Raw genomic sequence first — 22,225 nt, forward strand, 5'->3', positions numbered from 1 at the left:
TTTGACAGATCTATGTAGGTTGCTTATGATCTTTGTCACGTAGGTTTGTTTTATTGTGTTGTTTAAGGCCTTTCTTAATCACCAAAATTCTAAATCAAGGCATGCCTTTAATGCACTCTTTCTCCTTACAGTTAAAGATTCAACATCTTTGTAGTTTTCGTTCTTATCTCAATTTCATTGGCTCTAAGTCAAAATCACACCTTATGGGCATGTGTCATGCTAGCTTAGTTTTTGCCAATTGGAAAGTTTTCAACAATACTCATCGTCAAGCAATGTATATGTACTCCTATTTGGACAAATAGTCCTCGAAGTTATCGAGTAATCAAAAGATAATCCTTGTGATAACAAAAATTCGAATTTAAATTTTGTGTTAATTGGAAGATAACTACGACGATCATATGTCTAATTAAGCCTATATATACATACACACTTGAGAAACAAAACAAAACAATCGATACTTACCATGTGAAATTATTGCTTGCTATAGGCTTTTTCCAATGCTCATGATGTTGGCTACATCTAAAGGATGTCAAGATAGCCTTTGGTTTGACCGGCAGCGCCGGTCTTGAAGATTTTGGGCTCTGTGAGAGACTCCAACAGAGACCGTTCAAAAGTATAGAATTTTGGTTGCTATTAATTTTTATGATTATATATAATTAAGATGATGTAAAAAAAATAAAAAATCTTGGTGTGGTAACAATTGCATTGCAAGAACAATATGATATATCACTGCACATTTAAATCTATATACTATAAATACAGGTAAAATAAAATCATAATCAGGGTCCTTCCAAATTAGGGGGGCCATGTGTAGTGGCACCACTTGCACACCCTCAGGATCGGCTCTATTGACCTAATAACAACCGTCAATAATATACTGAATGTGGCTAGAATAAAAATTAAAACAGAAAGAGATGTTGCAAAATGCAAGGTATACAATGAAGTTATGCAAGGTATAATTAACTGCACTGCAAAATAAAGCTGTTGAGCGTTTGATAAACTATATTTTTAAAAGTGTTGTGAGTAGAAGGATAAATAATGTCTTTGTTTAAATTAATGAGCTTTTTATAGGAATTAAAACTATTGTAAAGGCTCAACTCCGCTTTTCATTAAAGTAGCTTTTAAAAGCAACCTACAGCTTTTAAAAATTGCTCTCCGAAGGTCATTAGTTTTAAAATAAGCAATATATTTTATTTTTACCAAACACTTTTTTATTACTTAACTTTGAAGTGGGGCAAGTTTAAAAAAAGTAAAATAAAATAAAACCAATCCCAAATTTTAACATTTAACTTAAGAAACGCAGCCCAAAACAGGCTCAAATTTTAACATTTAACTTAAGAAACACAGCCCAAAACAGGCTCAAGTTTTAACATTTAGCTTAATATCTCATCTATCCATGCCTAATGAGTTTCGAACTTGAGATATCATTCCCAATAGCTTTGTGCCTAAACAACTCAATGGCCACTCGGTTAACATGTTTTAATTTGTAAATTAAATTAAATGTATTTTATTAATGGTTAAATTTGCAATCCTGGTAAATGTATTTTTGTTTCTAAATATAAAATGTTTGTGGTGCAGAATAACTTTTTTGAAGTACTAATGACAAGTTGACAACACCATATGTAACGTGCTTATTCATACAATGATTGGTAAGTACTTCTTAATACAATAATTGGAATCCGGATCCTCTTTGTGAAAATCTCGAAGATTCGTGAATATAGTCGTTCATCATATATCATGTGATCAATTTTCGCCTAGTATTGTTTATGTTCAATTTTAAATTAAAATAATTTCTTACCATACGATGTACAATTAAACGGACACGATTCATGAATTCCCAATATCTTCACAAAAAGGATCCAAAGAACACCCTCATTCCAATAATTGATGCATGTTTTAGCACTTTTGGTGTCAGACTTCCTTGGCTCGGGGATTGGAAAAAACAAGCAGCTCCGTATTTTTACTAACAATATACAATTCTGATTTTTTCCTTCTTTCTTAAAAGTGAGAGCATCCTTGTAAGCTACTCACTATGTATATAAGGACATACAATGCTTGACATAAAAAAGTGAGAACCTACCAAGCCAAAGAGTGAGAGCATCCTTGTACGCTACTCACTATGTATATAAGTACATACAATGCTTGACACAAAAAAGTGAGTACCTACCAAGCCAAAGAGTGAGAGCATCCTTGTAAGCTACTCACTATGCTTATAAGGGCATCTCCATCTGTTCGTAGAAAGTAAGGACAAGGATTGCCCTCCAACCCAAAAAATCCTCTTCTGCAGTCCAATAAAACAAGGGCAAGTGGTGGGGACTTTTTTGTGCGTGTGGATGACTAATTTTGGGATTTCATATAATGCACTATAAAAATAGAGGGATGTTTTTGACACTACAAACGTTATTCTAGACTCTAAACACATATAAATATAATAAAAGAAAATACAATGGAAATGAGTGCAAAATAACTTTTTAGAATGTCAATAACGCCACTTACAAACAAAACACTATGATTGTTGGTGTAACCTTTTACCAGATAAGTAGTTCATTAGTAGCGTTCTTATAATGTATTAGCAATGAGTCTACAGTTTTTTTTTTTTTTTTTTTTTTGTTTGTTACTTTAAAGTTCCTCCTCTAAACATAATATTAGGAGATTTCATGATCGGAAAATAATAGGTCACCATAAAAAGTGCACCTTATTTAACACCGCTATAGTGACAGAAGTGTCCCTCCCCACCTAATTAAAAGAAGCGTCTTTAGCACAGGAGAGTCTTCTTTGAAATTGATATCTTTATCTAAAGGAGCAAATAAAAATGTACTTTTGGTAAAAGGGTGGGTTCTAGCTTAGATGGGGTTTTAGATGATTAATGATGACACTATTAATTAAGAAACTAATCTCTTCATCTAGTTTAAAGCTACTGATTGAACATTATTTAATATGCAAATTACATATACGTAATCATATTTGTAATCAAATTAGTCAAAAAATATTATGTTACGATTCCAAGTATTCCTGAACGATTGGCAATTCTTACTAGACAAATTCGTAGCATGCGTGTCAATATAACTTATGTGACATCTTGTCGCGAAATTTATTATATTTTATTTTTAGTAATAGTGAATTATCAAAATACTCCTGAGATGTCACGTATGCCATTCACATGAACCTCAATTTTCCTTTCACTTTTTCACTCTTATTTTACTATTTCTAAATAGTACTCATTTTTACGAACACGTGACCGCAGACAGAACTCAATTCGGAGTTATAATAAATAAGTTATTTTCGAAAGGGAATTGTTATTAGCACTCCAAAAATCTCATTCTACACTTCAAACTTTCTATATTATTAAAGAAAAATACACTTATGAGGAGTGTAGAATGAGATTTTTGGAGTGCCAATAATACTTCCCTTTTCGAAATGGTGTAAATTTACTTGAGATAAATTCGAATTTTAAAAACTATCTTGTGCAATGTGCTTCACTGCTTGATTTGGCTTGGATAAAAAAAACAGGAAAACTAATGAAAATGGCTTGAAAACTTTGAGTTTTAATGATAAGGACAAAATAAAGGGTAAAGTGAATAGTACCAGGTTTGACTTTTTAGTGTAAAAATATGGTTTTTCGTTAAAATGAACAGTACCGTGGGCTTTTCGTTAAAACTCCCAAAAAAAACAGCACTAGGAGATGCTTAATGTTGAGGGATGACCATGCAAGATGCATTAAACTTATAATTATTTTGGGTTTTAGAAACCGACACTTATTCCATCACACGCATCACTTCATAATTTTCTTTCATTTGACCGGTTCCCTCACATCTCTCTAGCTCTCTCACGCCGCACACCCTCTCTTTCCCCATTTTCAGCCGACTCTCTCTCTCTAACAATTCACTCAACCTCACAACTTTCAGCTCTCTTCCACCCCTCCCACACTCTCTCATTCTCTCGTAACTCTCTCCCTCTCGGTAACATGCCAAAACACCACCATAACCACCTCCAAAAATTCTCAAAACATCACCATCTCATCCAAGCTTCCTCCAAAGCCACCCAAAAACTCTCAAAACACCAAGGACGCCCTGAAACTCATCCAAAATCTCGTGACCGTGCCTAACTCAAGAAAAATATGAAGTTTTCATTTCGTATCTCGACGGAACCTAACGAAGAAAACCATCTCTTGCTTGATAAGCTTTGATTTCTTCACTTTCTAAGTTGTCCTCAAGTTGTTCAAATGTTTCCTTGACATGCATGTGGCTTTTGGACGTATCATTTTGTTTTTTCCTTATGCACCATGTTTTTCGGCGAGTTTTAGGATTTTTCCAAGCTAAAACCGTCCAAACCTTGTTGAGTTGATCGAGTTTGAAAGTGTTGGACAACTTCCCACGACCCCTGGACCATAGATTTGAGCTTGCATGCTCGAAACCTGCTATATCTAGAAAGTCCCGAATATGGTAGCGGCTTTTAAGCCAATTTCCCATCACCTCCGACCATGTTTTGTTCCCCCAATGAGGTATGAACGTTCCTAAGCTTCATTATGATACATCTTGTGCAAAAAATGGTTAAGAAATGACTCTGTTGTGTTATTTTAGAAATTTCCGACGAAAATACCATCCTTGTGCAAACTAGGGGAAATTAAGTTTATTACTTTAGTTATTATTACTTTAATGATTAGTGTAGTAATTTTCCGTTTAGGAGAGGACCATCCAAAGGTGTACCGCAAGCAGAATAGTTGGACAGTTACGACATGCATGTGCCTATGAGTGTGTCTTTTCGTTTTTATGTGTGTGTGTGTGTGTATAAATATGTATATGTGTTTTTTTTTTCTCAAAAACTGCTTTTATATATTATGATGTGACATGCCATGTTTAGCTTTACAAATAGACTTTTCGTACACTTTATGTTTTTAATATTATTTGTGAGCATAAACTTGTGGCATGATATCCTTACATTTTATCTGCTCATCATTACATGTTTGCACGGTGTCTCTTAGTTATTTGTACTGTCTTGGGCCAATGACTAGCTTCATGTGTAGTTCACATGCACCGTTTACATTCGCTTTGGGTCCAGAGTTAGGTGTCAGCCTGTCCTTTTGTGTGATGTGTTGGACTTGTATATGATGCGACTAGCGTAACTCATGTGATGTAAAACCTACACCAAGCCTGTTCCATTGTTTGAATATCTCTGCAATGGACTTGTGTGCCTACATAAATTAATGAGCATTGATTTTTTGTAATAACGATTTGAGATTTAATGTTGAGATACCTTGTTGTTGTACTTCACATCTTTTGACTCACTTCTGTTGTAAGGTACCGTATTACATACTAGTATTATAATATTTTCGGGAAACTTTATACTTGTTTTACAACGAGGGGTTACACATTTTCGAAAATAGTGTACAAAATTTTATTTTTCAGGCCGAGGGGTTCACCTTTGTTTTTCGCCCCTCTAGGTTTTAGTGGCAGAGGTCATGTTGTCAATGAATTTTAATGGCAAAAACTAACATGTAGGAGGATCCCTCCCTTCGGTATAAATGTCCTTACTCTTCTTTTACTGCATTTTATCTATGCTTTAACACCACTTGTGTATATGGGTTCAATCTCGCTCACATGCGCACTCTAATTTGTCACTTTTAGGTTTTAATTTATTCACATTTTCCACATCACTACACTTTATGGCTTCGTCACCTTTTAGGTGTCAGCCAACATATTGTGATTCAGATGTCTAAGTGAACATTCTGGATCAGGATGTGTCAACTTACGACAGCTAAAATTTGTTGAAATTTTTCGTGATACATAAATTAAGGGCACTTATATTTTAGAATGGCCAAACACATCTTTAGATAATCCAAAACGTGTCATAGTGGATAGAAAAAAAAAAATTAAATCATTTATAAGTATAAATCATTACATTCCTTTTGGAATGCATTAACGTTTTTGGTCTAGTGATATTTTTTTTACTTGTTAGTTAGAAATCTCAAATTTAATTTTTATGAATAGCAAATTCGATACCCAATTATGATTGATCTATTATATATTTTACCTCAAAATTTCCATCTTTCAAGTCTCAATATCACATTGAATATTATATTACATATATTGCACATGAGGCAGAAACACGTGATGGGAGGGAAGATTCTTTTGTTCCCATTGATTGTTTTACTAATTATTATTATTATTATTATTTGCACGTTGGTTTCATGGTTTGATTATTTATATGATAATCTTCATGCATAAATTTTAAATAAAAGACTGAAATTTATGCGTTGCATGGAGTGGGTGTGTTGAAATTTGTTAAGGGAGGAAATTTGATGTGTATCCGAAATTTAATATACCATACCATGTAGTATAATATACGTGAAAAAATTGATACGTCGCACACCACCCTATTTGTTGAATATTTCACTACTTATATACATATATTGTTTTGTGTTATTCGTACGCTAAAAAATTTGTATGGACCCCAAAGCCTGCATTTGTGGACTAACATGGTTATAACAGATGATCATCTTACTCAAATTGGGTTGACCTTGTTAATTAATTAATCCATGATCCATATAGTGTGAGTGAAACATCTCGTTGTCATCAAATTCACGGTCAGAGGTTTTCAATATATGACTGCCAGCCTGCTAAATTCTTACTCAAATACACTAATTTAGACTAGAGAAATGATAAGGGGATTCCTTTAAGGAGAGACTCTTTGTGGACTCTCCGTCACCTCATTGTTTATCTTCAATTCTCGTGTCAACATTATAAAACATTATGCCATAAACATGAGGTGTCAGAGAGTCTATAAAGAGTCTTACTTTTGTGAGAATCTCCTTAACATTTTTCTTTAGCTAATGGCACTCTTATAATATATTTTTTTAATTTGTAAAATATTAATTTATTTCTCTACATCTTAGACTATCTCCAATCTTTGGGTTAAAAGCTAAAATTTTTAACCCAGCAAATTTAGGTTTTAAGTTTTAGCCCATAAATAGTTTTTCTCCTCTAACCCTTCGGATTAAATTTGTAACAACCCATCCCAAATTTTAAAAAGTGAATTGATGAAAATGCCCCTAGAGCGCAAGATTGTTGATTTTCGTTGACCATCATTTCGTGATGCTGTGAACTACTACTTTAGCGTATTTGTATAGTACTTGACATTACGAACGCGTAGTCGCAAGCGGAATCGAAATCGGAGTTGCAATGGAGGTTTTACGAAACTATGAATCCGAGTAATACTTTTGTAAAAAATTACTATATTATATATATATTTCTTATAATTATTTTATTACTATATTATTATTTTAAATATTTTAATAATTTTTCTGGTCATGGGGCCTACATCTCACCAAGCTCTCCTCTCATCTCTCGACACGTGTCTTTTCTCCCCTATCCTTCAGGGCACTCTCGGACTCTCTCCTCCCTTAGTCTTTCATCCCTCTCTCTATCTTCCCCTTCCTCTCTATGAAACATTTGGATATCTCGAAATCTTAGAATATTTTTGTATGAAGGAGTCCACCTGTGTGGGGATATAAATGATAATCTAAATGACTCTTCATTAATCATAGTCTAAATTACTCTTCATTAATCATAGTCTAAATGACTCTCCTTATGCATATGCAAATTTTGTTCCATTGTTCTAGATAATCTTTTGCTACTTTTATTAGCTTTTCAGGAAATGACTCTAATTGAGAAATATGGTTAATGAATATTTTATCAAGATAGCTAAACTCTACAAGTAAGGTTGGAGTAACTTCTACTACATTATGCTTCTTCTGATGCTCATAACTAAAATGTCATGGTCTAAAATTTCTCATATTAATCTTACCATAGCTATGCTAACCTCTGGTTTACAAATACAACTCTCTGTATTATCACAAAAACATGGTGGATACATCTTTGTAATAATATTCATCCATGATTTTGGATCAAAAATGGACTAATACAAAAACCATTGTAATTGTAGTTTTAACTCTTTCATGGACAATGATGCTATGCTCAGGATCTCATTTTGTATGTCTGGTGGCATTCTTCTAAATTTTGCTTTTGAAAGTTCTTTTAATATGATATCATCTAATATTAAGTCTAAAGATAAATTCCTAAGAAAACTTTCATATATTTCTTGTTTTTCTTTGTCACTCATATACTGATCCTGCTCATTATTTTGATGTTGCACTATTTCAATATCTTCTTCTAAGAGCTCAATCTTAATATCTATCTCTTCTATGAGCTCATTAGCCTCTTGTTTTATGGGTTCAATAACCTCTTTTTTATTTATTTATTTTTAATTTATTTTTATTCTTATGCTGATCAATAAAGTATAGTGATGTGGAAAATGTGAATAAATTTAAACCTAAAAATACCTAAAGACAAGAGTGCGTTGTGAGCGGGGATGAACCCATTGCACACGTGACATCAAAGCATAAGTAAAGTACAGTAGTGTGGCGAAGGATCATACCCTTAGAGGTAGTCACATATACTGAGATTTATCAAGAATCCTTGTCGATACGAACTTTCAGCAGCTAAAACCTGGAGGGGCGAAAAATAAGGGTGAGTGGGCCTGAAGATAAAGTTTTAATAAAAACCTTTTGAAAACGTTATAACCCCTCGCCGTAAAACTCGTATAATTTTCCAGAAAATAATAATACATACTTATATAGAAATCATGCTCGCGAGTAGTGAAAGCTGAGTATATGCCACGTCAAGTATCTCAGCAATGAAATAAGTAAGCCAGATAAAATAAATCAATGTAAAATGATATGCCAGCTAGAGTCACCTAACGTGACCTGTACGGTTGAACCTATAGCTCATTAACCAATTCCTGCACACGAGTCAGAACCACCTAATGTGGTCTGTACGACAAGGCTGGGTGTAAATAAGTATGCTCAAGTGCTACGATGACGTGAAGGCTGTGCGAATAATCGCAGGTCACCTACGAGTCAGAACCACCTAATGTGGTTTGTACGACAGGGTTGTGCACCAAACTTGGATCCAAGGTTAGCGTGCGGTGCGGGAGGTGAACATCATGTGAAGGACTGTGCCCTGACCACGGGCAGGAGCACTAACACTGGGGTGCAGGATAATGAGCTCTACATATCTTTACGTATAACTATAACCAATGCAAGCACTAACATCAATATGTACTCACCTGAAGCTTACCTGGTCGTCCGCAGCATCATGCAATAATATGCATATCTATACTAATGCATATACTAAAATGTAATGCAATTAACATGACATTTAAAAACGTAAATCCATTTAAAATAATTTATGGGAAAATAGAAAACATATATACGTATATATAGAAAACCAAAAGCCTATTCACCTAGAGTCCGCGCTACAACTCCCTAGCACAAACATCAAGACATCACAAACGATTGCTGCCTAGAACAATTATCAACGCATGTCTTAGAATTCTTATCATTAGAACATATAACTTACATATCATAATATTCTCAAATATTACGTATTATAACGTATCAAAGTTTGGTGACGATCCAACGGTCGGATCGTCGATTACTATAATAATCAAGCAGCGGACCTCAATGGAACTACGTTCAACTGACGGCAATTCATCAATCGGACTTCACCAATAGAATCAGGGTATTCAAATTTAGCCTAGGAAGGTTAGGGAACGTCTCGGCCCACGCGTCGCCGCAAGTGGCAGTCAACCGTCCCGACTCGTCGTAAAATTTAACTATTTCTAAAAACTCTCAAACTTCATAGAAATGAAGACCTCAATGAATAGAGCAACTTTCATACCTGTGACTAAAGCCAATTTGACTTGGAAATGTCCTAATTTCATGAAAACCTGCTAGAAACCCTATAAAGGGTGCCTCTTAATTCGTCCTCGTATCGACTCCAACGCTTCAAAAAATGATTAGGCATTGTTCCTGGAGTCAAGGGAAGTATGTTGGTGGTGGCAATTGAAAGGAATCGTTTCACAAATGGTGGTTCAAAGCCGAGAACCACCCGGACCCGTCGGTGGGTTTTCTCACACATGAGGTTTAAATGAGAATTAGGTATTGGGGGTGTTTTTATAAGGTTTGGTGATGATGGGAGGTTGAAGAAGACCGGAAATTGGATGGAAAACCGTCAGAAAACCCCAAAGAAGTCGGGTCATCGTGTAGGTCAAGAGAAACCCGGCTGATTCCCTCCATCTCCTTTTTCCTCATTTCCCTCCTTGCTCTCTCTTTCTTTTCTTTCTCATTGGTCTGGTTCCCCCTCCTTTCTCTCTCTTATATTTCATCTCCACCTCCCAACTTTTCTTTCTTTAAATTTGGGCCACACATGTGGCTGTCCAGATTAAGCTTTAAAAATCTGGAGCTTTCTAGAAAATAACCAATTAACTAAAATGCCCCCGACTTTAAACATTAATCTCCTTCGTTATAACTCCAAATCACGATCCGTTTGCGCCCATGCTTCCGTATCGACGAGTACTACGAGGATATACCAAGAAAATGAATCTTACGTAACTCGACAAGGCAGTCAACAAAAGTCAACGCATTTGCCTTGAAGGGCATTTTTGTAAATTCACTTTATAAAATAGTAATAATTGGGGACGGGTCGTTACACAATCAAATTTACTAAAATATTTACTCTCTTGAATTTTATTTATAAGCTCATTCTTATTTGGTAACTTATAACTATCTTCATATGTATTATAATTTAATCTCTTGTACTTATAAACTATTATAGCCTTACCTCTCTTTAACTCTGAATATTTTCTCACAATAATTGTTGTTGATCTATGTCTAGACTTAGAGTGTCTAATTACTTTTAAAATTAACAACTCTTTTATTTGTTGTTCAAACTCTTGTTTGTCTACAAACTACAAGGTATATCAGTTGTTTTAATTGTTAAATCTGGGTTAATTATATCTAATTTTGCTAATATTTTATTTTTACTTCAATACAACTGTGGGTCTTTCTCCTATGATTCTAGTTTGTTCTGCTAATTGTAACAATTCTTCTAAATTCTTTGGTCTATCTAACTGTAATATTTTTATACGATTTCCTTATTGTAAGACAGGATAATCATGTTCAAATATTTCTTCATCCAATTCTTCTATATTATTATGCTCATCACTTTCTTTTGAGTTTTTTTAAATAATAACTATCTTGACTGCTAGCCTCTTCCATACTTATACTTTTGTATGCTTCTACAGTATTACTTTGATCAGTTATTGTAATACCTCTCTTAAAAAAATGTTATGTTAGGATTCATAAATAAAAAACCTTGTAAACTTTATAAAAATTTTAAATCTAAAATAAATGGGTATGATCCTACAGGTGAAATAAATGTTAATGGCAAATTAAATTGTTGTTTTTCTACTTTAATTGACTCATTATTAATGCAATGTGTTAAATAAAGTGGTCTCTCATCAAACTGTGTTTTCTCACCTGTTTTGGTAATTTTTGTCTATATTTTTCTGGTACTTTAATCTTCTCTCTTCTCTTATGACACTTTTTGTACTTCTTGTATCTATCATAGTTGTTTGTATTTTGTGTTCTTTTGCTATTTCTAATTCACAATTTATGGTTATCAAAGAACTATTTTTTGGCTTCTATATACTATGAACAATATTTTCTAATATTTTAGTACTTTCTTGTGATTTTGTTGAACTAATTTTTAATAACCTATTACTATAACACTTTTCACAAAATATTGAATATGTATTATAATATTTATTTACAACTAATTTACTACACTTATGACATTTTTCTGGCCAACCTAAATTTATATATTTATACTATGTTTATGTTGTTCTTCTATGAATTCACACATATACTCTTCTAAATCACTACATGAACTACTTGAATCCTCAGAGTCTGAATTAATCATGTTTATACTCTTTATACTATAAATACTCTTATTAGCACTTAAATAATCTAAACTACATTTTGACTGTACATTCTCATCTTCTTTTAACTTAAACAACTCCATTAAATGTACTTTATCTCTTGGTTGTTTACCTAATTTTGGACACTTAGGTCTAATATGTCCAACTTTTTTACATAAATAACATTTACAATTACTCTTATCTTTTGGTGCTTTATATTTTCATATCCAAGATCTACCACTTCTTTTCCTAAATTGTTTTGGAATATATTTTCTTTTCCTAAATTGCTTTATATTTTCTTATGCTTATTTTTCTTATGACAATCATACTGTTGTGGTAAATCTATATTTTTACAGCTCATGTAAAATTACTTCCTAACTTGTCTCTTAGCTTTTATTTGGCTACACTCTGGTCTAAATATATTAAGTGTAACTTCTTTATCAATACAGCTAACTTTATGTTGACTGATACTACTTACAATTCTACTTATATTTTCAAATAAACCTAGTTGATACAGATTATATTTATTTTTCTGTGTTCTCTCAAATCCTCTTCTAATCTATTATTATGCTTCTTCTTCATTTATATAAATATCTTCAGCTCTAACTACTTATTTTCCTTTTCTCCTAAACAGCTCCATTTCTTATTGTCAAAAAGATTTATCTTAGGTCTTTTAATATGATTATTTGTACTTAAAGTTAAATTTTCAAATTTTTCTAACAAAGATGGTGGAAGTGATGAAAATATGTTATGTAAAATTAGATTAATTTCTGCTATTTGTTTTTCAACTTGATCTAATTTTTTGGCTAAACTTAAAACTAATTGGATAATTAAATTATTTTGTCTAATAGGGAGATTACTACTAGCTATTGGTATTGAAAAATCTCTTAAACCTACTAGTTCTTTATCTAACTTACTAATTTCTTTCAAAACTTGGATATATTTTCTAAATCGGTCATTAAACTAATAATCTGTCTATTTTATTATGCAACTTATCTACTTGTTCACTCAAATCTTTTTACACTAATTAAATTTTTTGAACTTCTATTTTTAAACTATTTCTAGTAATCTAAGTTCTACCTGCTTAGGCTTATTATCTATGAGGTCAATAAGTTCTTTTATCTCTCTCTTGCTAAGAAACCTGTGAATATTTTTATTATTATCTTCTAATTGAGATGTAATATAATCTAAATTTTGTCTAATTTTTTTTTTTGAAAAATGCTCTAACAACTGGTTTAACAAATGATTATGCTTATTATTTTCTAATTTTATATTTCCTGCTTAACTAATGATAAAATCTACAATACTATTGGTTTGTGGATTTTCTTCACTATGCAAAATATGAGTATGCTTTCATAATGTAAAATAATAGACTAAACTATTTTGGTCCAAGGTTATTTTTCTTTTTGGAGGTTCACTAATTTCTAAATTAAGGTAATCTGTCATAAACTACAGTCTACCGTTCTATAAAGTTACGGCTAACTGTTTCTTAAAATCTTTCTTTCTTCTCTCAAGGTCTTTAAAGTTTGATTTGTTGCTCTTTTTGCTTCTAAAACTCTATGCTGCACTTTTGTGTTATTGTATTTACTAATAAATGAAGGGTGTTCAAGATAATCGAGATAAAACTTCTGCTTCTTCAAAGTCTTCGTAATTCTTTTGGAAATATATGCTAATCTTCTCTTTATGATAGTTATAGTTGGGTGTCTAGGACATTATATACTTGGTGGTTGTGGTAGACAATGTCTACAAAGACAATAATAGCTAGTGTTCATGCAAAATTAAAAAGTGTTTGATATCCGTTGTGTTAATGATTTATGTCCTCAAAGTACTTTACTATTATAATTATACTATTAAAATGCTAAATTTGACTCTGACACCAAACTCGCAAAGCAAAGGCCCGGTTAAATAGTCGAATGACCATTACAACAATTAGACATAAAACATTGCACATGAAACTCGACATGTTTCAGCATGACGGCCACTCACAATGCATGTATAAGGCCTTCAATGGCTGAATTTAGACGTACGAAGAACTTAGAGCTACCCTGGTTAATGTTCAGTTATTTGTATGACAAACATTCAACTATAATAGAGTGTTCGAACAAAGTATGATCGTCAGTTTAGCAGGTTAATAATATAACTATAATAGTGTTTCTCTGTTTTGGACTGGAAGTTTAATTAAACAAACAAACTAATGAAAGAAAGAAAACTTACTTAAACTTGGAGATTGCTTGAATCTATACAGCTGAACTTTTATCGATATATAAAATGTTTACAAAGAGAAGTGTTTACAAAAAAAGTGTTTACTAAGGATGCTAGGAAAGCTTTGAATGCTTGAGTATATGCAGATTGAAGTATGGTGTGTAGTTGTGGAGTGTTTCTGCATGGGAGGAAAGACTCCTTTATATACAAATAAATTTTCTAAACAACAAAACAACTTTTCAAAAAGCAAACAACTATTTACGACTTTTTAAATAGTAACTTTGCATTGTTCAGTGTTCCTGAAAATGGACTGAATTATTTGTCTTCTTTTGCTTTGTCCTTTTTTCCTTTTGTTTTGAATGGCATGTGAATGTGCTGAATGCATATGGGCTTCCTGTATGCCTGTCTCCCTTGTCTTATTTTCCTATGCCTAATTTGGGTATTATCAAATTATTTTGTCCTAATGATTGAATAAAACCTTTTTTTGGGTTAGCTTGTAATTATTTAAAAAAATTGAATTTAGATAATTTTTTTCTTAAAGTTATTTAAAAGAAAAAAGCAAAAAATTAGGTAGACTATCCTAATTTAATTTTATGAACATTTTAACCTAAAAATATTTAGAGTCTGATAGATATTGAAAAATCACTAAATTGACACCATAAAACACGTTGAACAGTGTGAAAGATTTTTTTTTTAATTACTTTAGCCATTGGATTTAAATTTGGACCGTTATATATATTTTTTTAACGTTAGATTTATCATATTAGATTTTTGCTGTTGGATTCAATAAATTTATAAATATAAAACTAAAAAAAAAACATATATATGGTGAGCCAGCCCCGCTAACTCATGAGGAATCCTGGTCTAAATTTTCCCCATGAATGAATTTTGGATTAAAACTCATATCTTTCCCAAAGGCTGGAGCAAGTTGGGATAGTTTTAGAACCTAAAATTTAAGTTTTACTCCAAGAGTTGGAATAGGTCTTAGGAAGAGTAGAATTGTTACTCAATTATATAAAAGTTAAAGAAAATAGGCTATACTTGTTAAATTGTAAGAAATTAAGAATTTGGTACAACTTTTATTTAAAAAAAAAAAAAAAATTAGCAAACTACACGTTCTCTTAAATTGATGTAACACTAACACCTCTCGTCAATATTATTATTATTTTTATTCCAGTTTTCAATCCTTATGTTTTTCGGGAAATTGTAACCAAATCCGGATAAGAGAGATAAAAAAATGAAAAAAAAAAAAATGAGGTTTAATTATAAGAAAGTGGCAGGTCAAAAGAAGTTTCTAATGCAGCTCCAATAAAGTAAAATTAATTGGAGCTAGTGGCCGGCCGAATAAAGCAAAAGGTATTTTTGTGGTTGTCTACAAGGATTAAGGACGTAGCCATAAGTAACAAATATCACAAAAATGGTGCCCATACTATATAATATAATACATAGAACTGCCGGGCCCAGCTTTGACTCATCATTTAACATTTATGCTTTCTCTCTTCATCACACATATGTACTGCATTTCATCTCTTCGGTGCAGCCAGCTAACAAAGCACTCATAGCCATGTTTGCTTCTGCACAGAGAGAGTGAGTTAAAAATTGCTAAATATTAAACCTGTAAATTTTGTTTTTTTGATGAAAAGTGTCAGACCGAGACTCATATACCATCTCCAACTGAAGGAATTAAATATGACATCCTCAATAATTTATTAGTTTTAAGTTTATACTTTAAATTTATTAATTAATTTAATTAAACTACTTTTGGATGTTTTCAAACCTAGCCGTTGAATTTAATTAGTTATTGCTACTAAGGAGCTGGCTCCTAAAAAATGGGCTAAGAGGGTGGGGGGTACATTTGGCCAGCTGATGACCATTTGACTAAATAATGGTTTGGTGGACTCCATAGAATTATAGTCAAGCCTTCGGTTGAAGATGAATTTCTGAGCAAATCAAGCTACTTTTTTTGGCTTTTGGACTTTTAAGCCCTCTCCATTAGAGATGGCCTAAATAAACAATCACAATATCTCTACTCATTCCCCTAGTTTGTGTTCTTCGTTGGATATTGCTTGACTTCTTATATGTATAAAGTTATTCTTTCTTACATAACGATGTGAAATCATTTCACCGTTCAAAATGTCATAATCTAAACCGTTTATTCTCTTTATTATCATATAAAGATATAGAAAATTTTATTCATTTTAGAGACTGTTTAGTCATTTATTTGAATAAACAAGTTGACGGTTAATGATTAGGATATTACTTGTTAAGATAATCGTTAATTTGTTTGACAAATATGAATGGCTAAACGGTCTACAAATTTAATGATTTTTCAGAGATGATATTTAGATAATTTAAAAAAAAAAAGATTCCTTACATGTAATATGTAATATGTAAGCGAATGAACAATTCGAATTATATCGCTTGTATGATAAAATGATATCATATTATCATGTAAACCTAACCATATAGCCAAGCATTATCGTCTTTGTAACAATAACCCATCCACATAGCCGAAAGTACGGAAGTATGGGCTGAATAACTTTGTGACAACATGGGCTTTTAAGCCTCTAAGGCCCAATCTTGGTAAAATGGTGTATGGGTTTGCTACTCATTCATATATGCTCTTCTTTAATTGAGCTGAAGATCATTTGCTTTCGGTGTTTTGTAGGGTGTCTAACATGGTGAAGCTCAAATATTTTGACTCATATTTCAAGGCTTTTCTCAGCTGAACAACATATTCAATCAGCATATTATGAACCTTTTTTTTTTTTTTTTAATTACAAAACGATGAGATAATTTTGCTAAATCCATTCAATTTGCGGAGAGGAAGATTTGTACTTGGGTGCATATGGTGGAACACACCTCATTTTATTTGTCTCTTGATTTTATTATTCAATCCAATAGCCAAAAGTAAAAAAGAATGTGTTGAGAGAGAGAGAGAGAGAGAGAGAGAGAGAGAGAGAGAGAGAGAGAGAGAGAGAGAGTAGAAGAGTATGAAAATTACTTCCCGAAAATTATGTCAAGCAAAAAAACAGGTTAATAACAGGAGTTATTCTTAAACTTGTACCGTATTTCACTTTGGTAATTCAATTTACTATTGTCATTTCGATCAACTCCATATCGTATCCTTATTTATTGAAACTCAAATCCTATATTTGTGTCACAATGATTGCAACTAAAATCTCCCTTGTGTGACAACTGTTGGATAACTAAACCTTGTACCAATTGAAGTTCAATTGTGGCATCATGTTGTCGGTGATACTGGTTAGCTTCTCTCAACCCGTAACAATTAACTTAATTTTGTTTAGCCAAGTTTTATTTGCATATTTGAGACCAATAAGTTGAGTCTTAAACCTTGAAAAACGAAATTAAACCCGCAATCTAATTAATCTTGGTGAACCACCAAGTTGGCCAACATAGTATTTGATATTTTTGCGACATATATAGGTGAAATAGTATTCCCAATTTTTTTCTACCTTCCCCAATGGTTCGCTTAAGACACCAAGGTTCCCTTCTTGTATATCTTACTGGAGTGCGTATCTCCTTTTAGTTTTCTTTTCATTCCTTTTCATTATTAATTACTTAATAATAGAGGTCAACGCTTTTAGCCACTCGAATTATAGACGTTTTCAGATTTTATGCGCAACTCATACATAAAATATGAGCTGACACAAGCACTATGTGAACAAAGAAAAGATATTGATTTCCCACATTCAATTTTTCTACTCTTGCACATCCATGTTTATTTATGATATTTTAATTGAATGATTTCAAGGAAAGCGAAGTGAAAAAGTGAACATCGGTATATAGATCAAACAAAAAATGTGCAGATATCATTTTCCAAAGAAAATGTTGAAAGATATAGAACTTGTGTTTCGCAAATTTGAAGAAAAATAAAGTTTTTCCACAAAACTAAGCGAAAATAGAGAGAGCAATTCAATTTTTTATAAGTGCATTCAAAGTCCAATTTTTCCCATGTAAAATTCATAATCTCAACAATATATCTATGTGTTCGTAGCTTTCCTTGTTGAATGTGAAGGAAAAATTTGTGAAAACAAGTTCATTTGAGCAACATTTATGCATGCAATTAACAATTAAAGGTGGAATCATGCTTGTATGTACTCAAAAACAAAACTTTACCCATCAAATTCAAGGCCTAGGAGTTGTGGTGAATCAAGACTCAACTCAAATCTTAAAGAAAAGAGTTGAGAAACTTTTATACCTTTGAAGCACCTCTTTGCTTAGCAAAGGATATTCACCCATGTGAGGGCCTTCTTTCCTTAGTCTCATTGCTCCTTGGCTCCATGGATGTGGATGGAGGAACTTTGCTTCTTGGCTCCATGACTTCTTGTATATGGATGAAGGAATGGATTCTCCAAGTTCCTAAGAAAGGGAACCTCTAAGTTTCCACACCAAGGAGAGTATTGAGGAAGAGATGAGTGGCCTAGGAAGAAATGGATGCTAGTCCATTCTTCCTAGGGTGGCTGGCCTCCTAATCGAAGAGAGAGCTTTTGTGTTCTTCTCTTTTCTCTCTAGAAAACTGACACACCCCGACCGAGATTGGAGCGTGCTGGCCGTCACACGAAGGTGACGTAGCCATGTGCACGTGCGGAAGCTAATAAAGTAGTAATATAAAAGTATGAATAATTAAAAACTAGCATACAAAGTACTAAATAAGTGCTAGCGCAAGTGGAAGACAAATTCAGAGCCGGTATACAGCAGTCCAAAAGAAAGTTGCGACAAAAGTACACCCAAATGTGACCCTACGCTGGTGAGTATCTGTCAGAAAAGCCGGGAGAATCCTCTGGGAAAACCACCGAAACCGCTACTCAACTAAAACTTGGAGGGGCGCAAAACAAAAGCGTGAGTGGGCAAAAACAAAGCATTTGAAAACCATTTCATAAAATATCTTCTAACCCCTCGCCGTAAAACCTGTATACTTCCCAGAAGATATATACACATAATACATATGCCAAACATGCTCAAATAATATGCCATGCTGAAATCTCAATAATAATATGCATGTGCCCAGGTATAAACATATCAATATCATGTAATCTGGCAGCCGGAGTCACCTAACGTGACCTGTACGGCTGCATCTAGAGCTCAAATCTAACTCTCAATATCTAAACCTGCCCACGAGTTGGAACCACCTAAAGTGGTCTGTACGACAAGCCTGGGTGTTAATAAGTGTTACGATCACGTGAAGACTGGGCGAAGAATCGCGGGTCACCTACAAGTCGGAACCACCTAAAGTGGTCTGTACAATAGGGCTGTGCACCTACCTTGAATCCAAGGTGAGTATAAGGTGCGGGAGGTGAACATCACGTGAAGGACTGTGCCCTGGCCACGGGTGGGAGCACTAACACCGGGGGTACAGGTTATGAGCTCTCTAACTATCTCGAACCATTACTGAAACATAAACGTGAACAACGCTTACCTGGCACTTACCTGTGCGTCCACAGCACCCAATTATGCATATGTATATGTATACCACTACTAATGTATGCAATGATGCATAAACGATAATAATATGGTGCATGGCATAATATAAATAACCCTTTTTAAACAATTTCTGGGAAAAATAAATGTATATAGGTATATACGGAAAACAAAAGCCCACTCACTGGTATGTAGAAGGGTCGTAGCCCCCCTGCCTCGCGTGTGTACGCTCGTCCTCGGGGTACGTGTCACCTAAATGCGAAATAACTATAAAAACGTTAACTTTAAAGCACATAACCAACTTCTCGTAATAACTTCTCATACATTGCTCAAAATGGACAAATGAATATACCAACGTGCTCTACACAACCTCAGGATCACAACCATATTTTTAAAATAATTTTTGGACCTCTCACGCGCCCCCACGCGCCAAAACAGGCACGGACCTACGCGCCCCCACACGCGGCCACGTGCCAAGCACACTGATGGTGTCAATTGACGCCGTCAGGAATATTCCGTTAAAACCCCGGAATATTCCGTTAAAACTAACAGGTTCCGTTAACGGCGTCAGGAATATTCCGTCAAAATTGACGGAATATTCCGTCGCCTTCTTCATTCAATCGCCGGCGACGTCGCCGGCGCCGGAAACTGGGAAAACCTGCAACTTGGGTTTTCTCGCTCATTTTTCCACCATTTTTCATGTTTCTTGCACCAAATTAAACCTTAGAACTAGAAGAACACGTCCAAACAAGTTTTAAGGTCTAAAACTACAAGATTATACCTGTCCAAAAACTCCAAACTCGGCCAACTTCGAACCAGGCCTTCCCGACGTCCAAATTCGTCCAACGAGCTACTCCGACGCTCCTTAGGACCTCACTAACAAAACTACAAGCTTCAAAAGTCCAAAAACACGCTAGAATAAGTTTGCATGAATAGTAACTAAAACGGACCTCGTCGAAATGACGTGAAAACAGCTACAACCTTACCTGAAAATGGTACCTCTGGACTCCTCTCAACCCCACGATCACAACCGTACCCCTGGTTTCCTCGATCTGCTAGGATTTGGTGGGTTTGGTGTGTGTGTCTGTACGTTTTCAAAATGAAGAAAAAGGAATGGGGTTCTCGGGGGAAAGAAAGAGAGAGAGAGACAGTGAGAGTGAGACAGTGTGTGTGTGTGTGGCCCTAAGCTTGCCAACACCACACAAAACAACCAAAAACAATAATACGAAAACAAGCCAAGGGTAAAAGGGTCATTTCATATGCACGTTTTCGATATTTCCGGGACGGGATATCACAAAAACCCTTATGAGGGAATGAGTTATAATTTCCTTTCTATAGCCACTTACATTGAGTGGCATAATTGAAATTAAAACCAATTCTTCCTCACACTCTCTATGGCCGGCCATGTGGGTTCATTGGGCTTTCATGCCCTTTGTGTTTTCAAGTTGTCATACAAGTTGAGTTATTGGACTTGACATTTGAAGCCCATTGGGCCTTGAGGCCCAAAACTAACCCGAGGTCTAAAACAAACTTATTCGTTTGATTAATTAACATATTAATTAATCCTAACCATAAATAATTAAACCATTTAACTATCCTTACTCATCTCCATTATTTTTTCAATCTCTACCTTACACAGTGTACGATCCGTTAGGTTCCTTTTAGCGAGACAGTGGGCAATTAGAACTCTTCAAATCGATTGTGAATTAAAACTTACTTTTCAATTCTCCCTTTAGTGATTATACACCTTGAGGGCTTCCACAAACCATGAGTGACACCTAGCAGTATGTCATGGCTACCCAAGCTAATCAGAAGAGGTGGATAACCTATTCAGTTTGGGATTACAATGCAATACAGTCTTTCTCTAATACAATACTCTTGACCACATTGTTTGATTTGATAGTTTATTCATGTCTACTATCCAATGTGATCCTCTTACTTGTATAATTACCTTGAATGTGATTTAGAACAAATTCCTAAATCTGATTCATACTCTGGCCAGAGATTCTTAATCGTATCATAGAGTATTCTGCCTCAACGGTTTGAAAGTTAGGGATTCCTTGTTGTGCATTTACTTGCCTTTATGGCTAAGTGGCTTAACCCCAACTATTCCGTGGACACCCTTTGATGGAGTGACTTTGACATAATCAAAGATCAAGGACCTAACCATAAGACAACTATGATGCCTCAGGTCAAAGGACTACTTTGCATTATCCCCACCATGAGTTTTCATGTGAAATGAGTATGAGAACTCCTTGTTGATAGTGTTTAGTGGAATCATTCTCTATTGAGCTACATGCTTGTCTTGGTGTCAATCACACCAATGACTCGAGACCAGTCATTCTCTTTAAGAGAAGACATTACACGTACTGATCTTAAGGACTGTCAATGCCCAATTGGCAATCCTATGATCATGAACGTTTAGGATATGTATACGAAAGAGAATGGTCTCATGAATCTAACTTCTTTAGATCACATTCTCCCAATTACAGATTCCTTGGACTTATCGTTTAAGCATATAACATTTATATGAGATGGTTTTAAACAATAATCTTTGCCCTTTATATTAAACTAGATTAGTTTAACATGTGAAATGTCCGTAAAGTATCATCATATGATTGGCTTTAAGGCACATTTCCAACAATCTCCCACTTGCACTAAAGCCGATCAACTTGGTCATCAGTGATGATACCTCTTCTGAATTCATTTCAAAAATGGCTGAGTAGTAGGCTTAGACAATGGATATCTATATGTTATCCATAGA

This window comes from Pyrus communis, chromosome 12 (assembly GCF_963583255.1).
Source record: "Pyrus communis chromosome 12, drPyrComm1.1, whole genome shotgun sequence".
NCBI classification, from domain to species: domain Eukaryota; kingdom Viridiplantae; phylum Streptophyta; class Magnoliopsida; order Rosales; family Rosaceae; genus Pyrus; species Pyrus communis.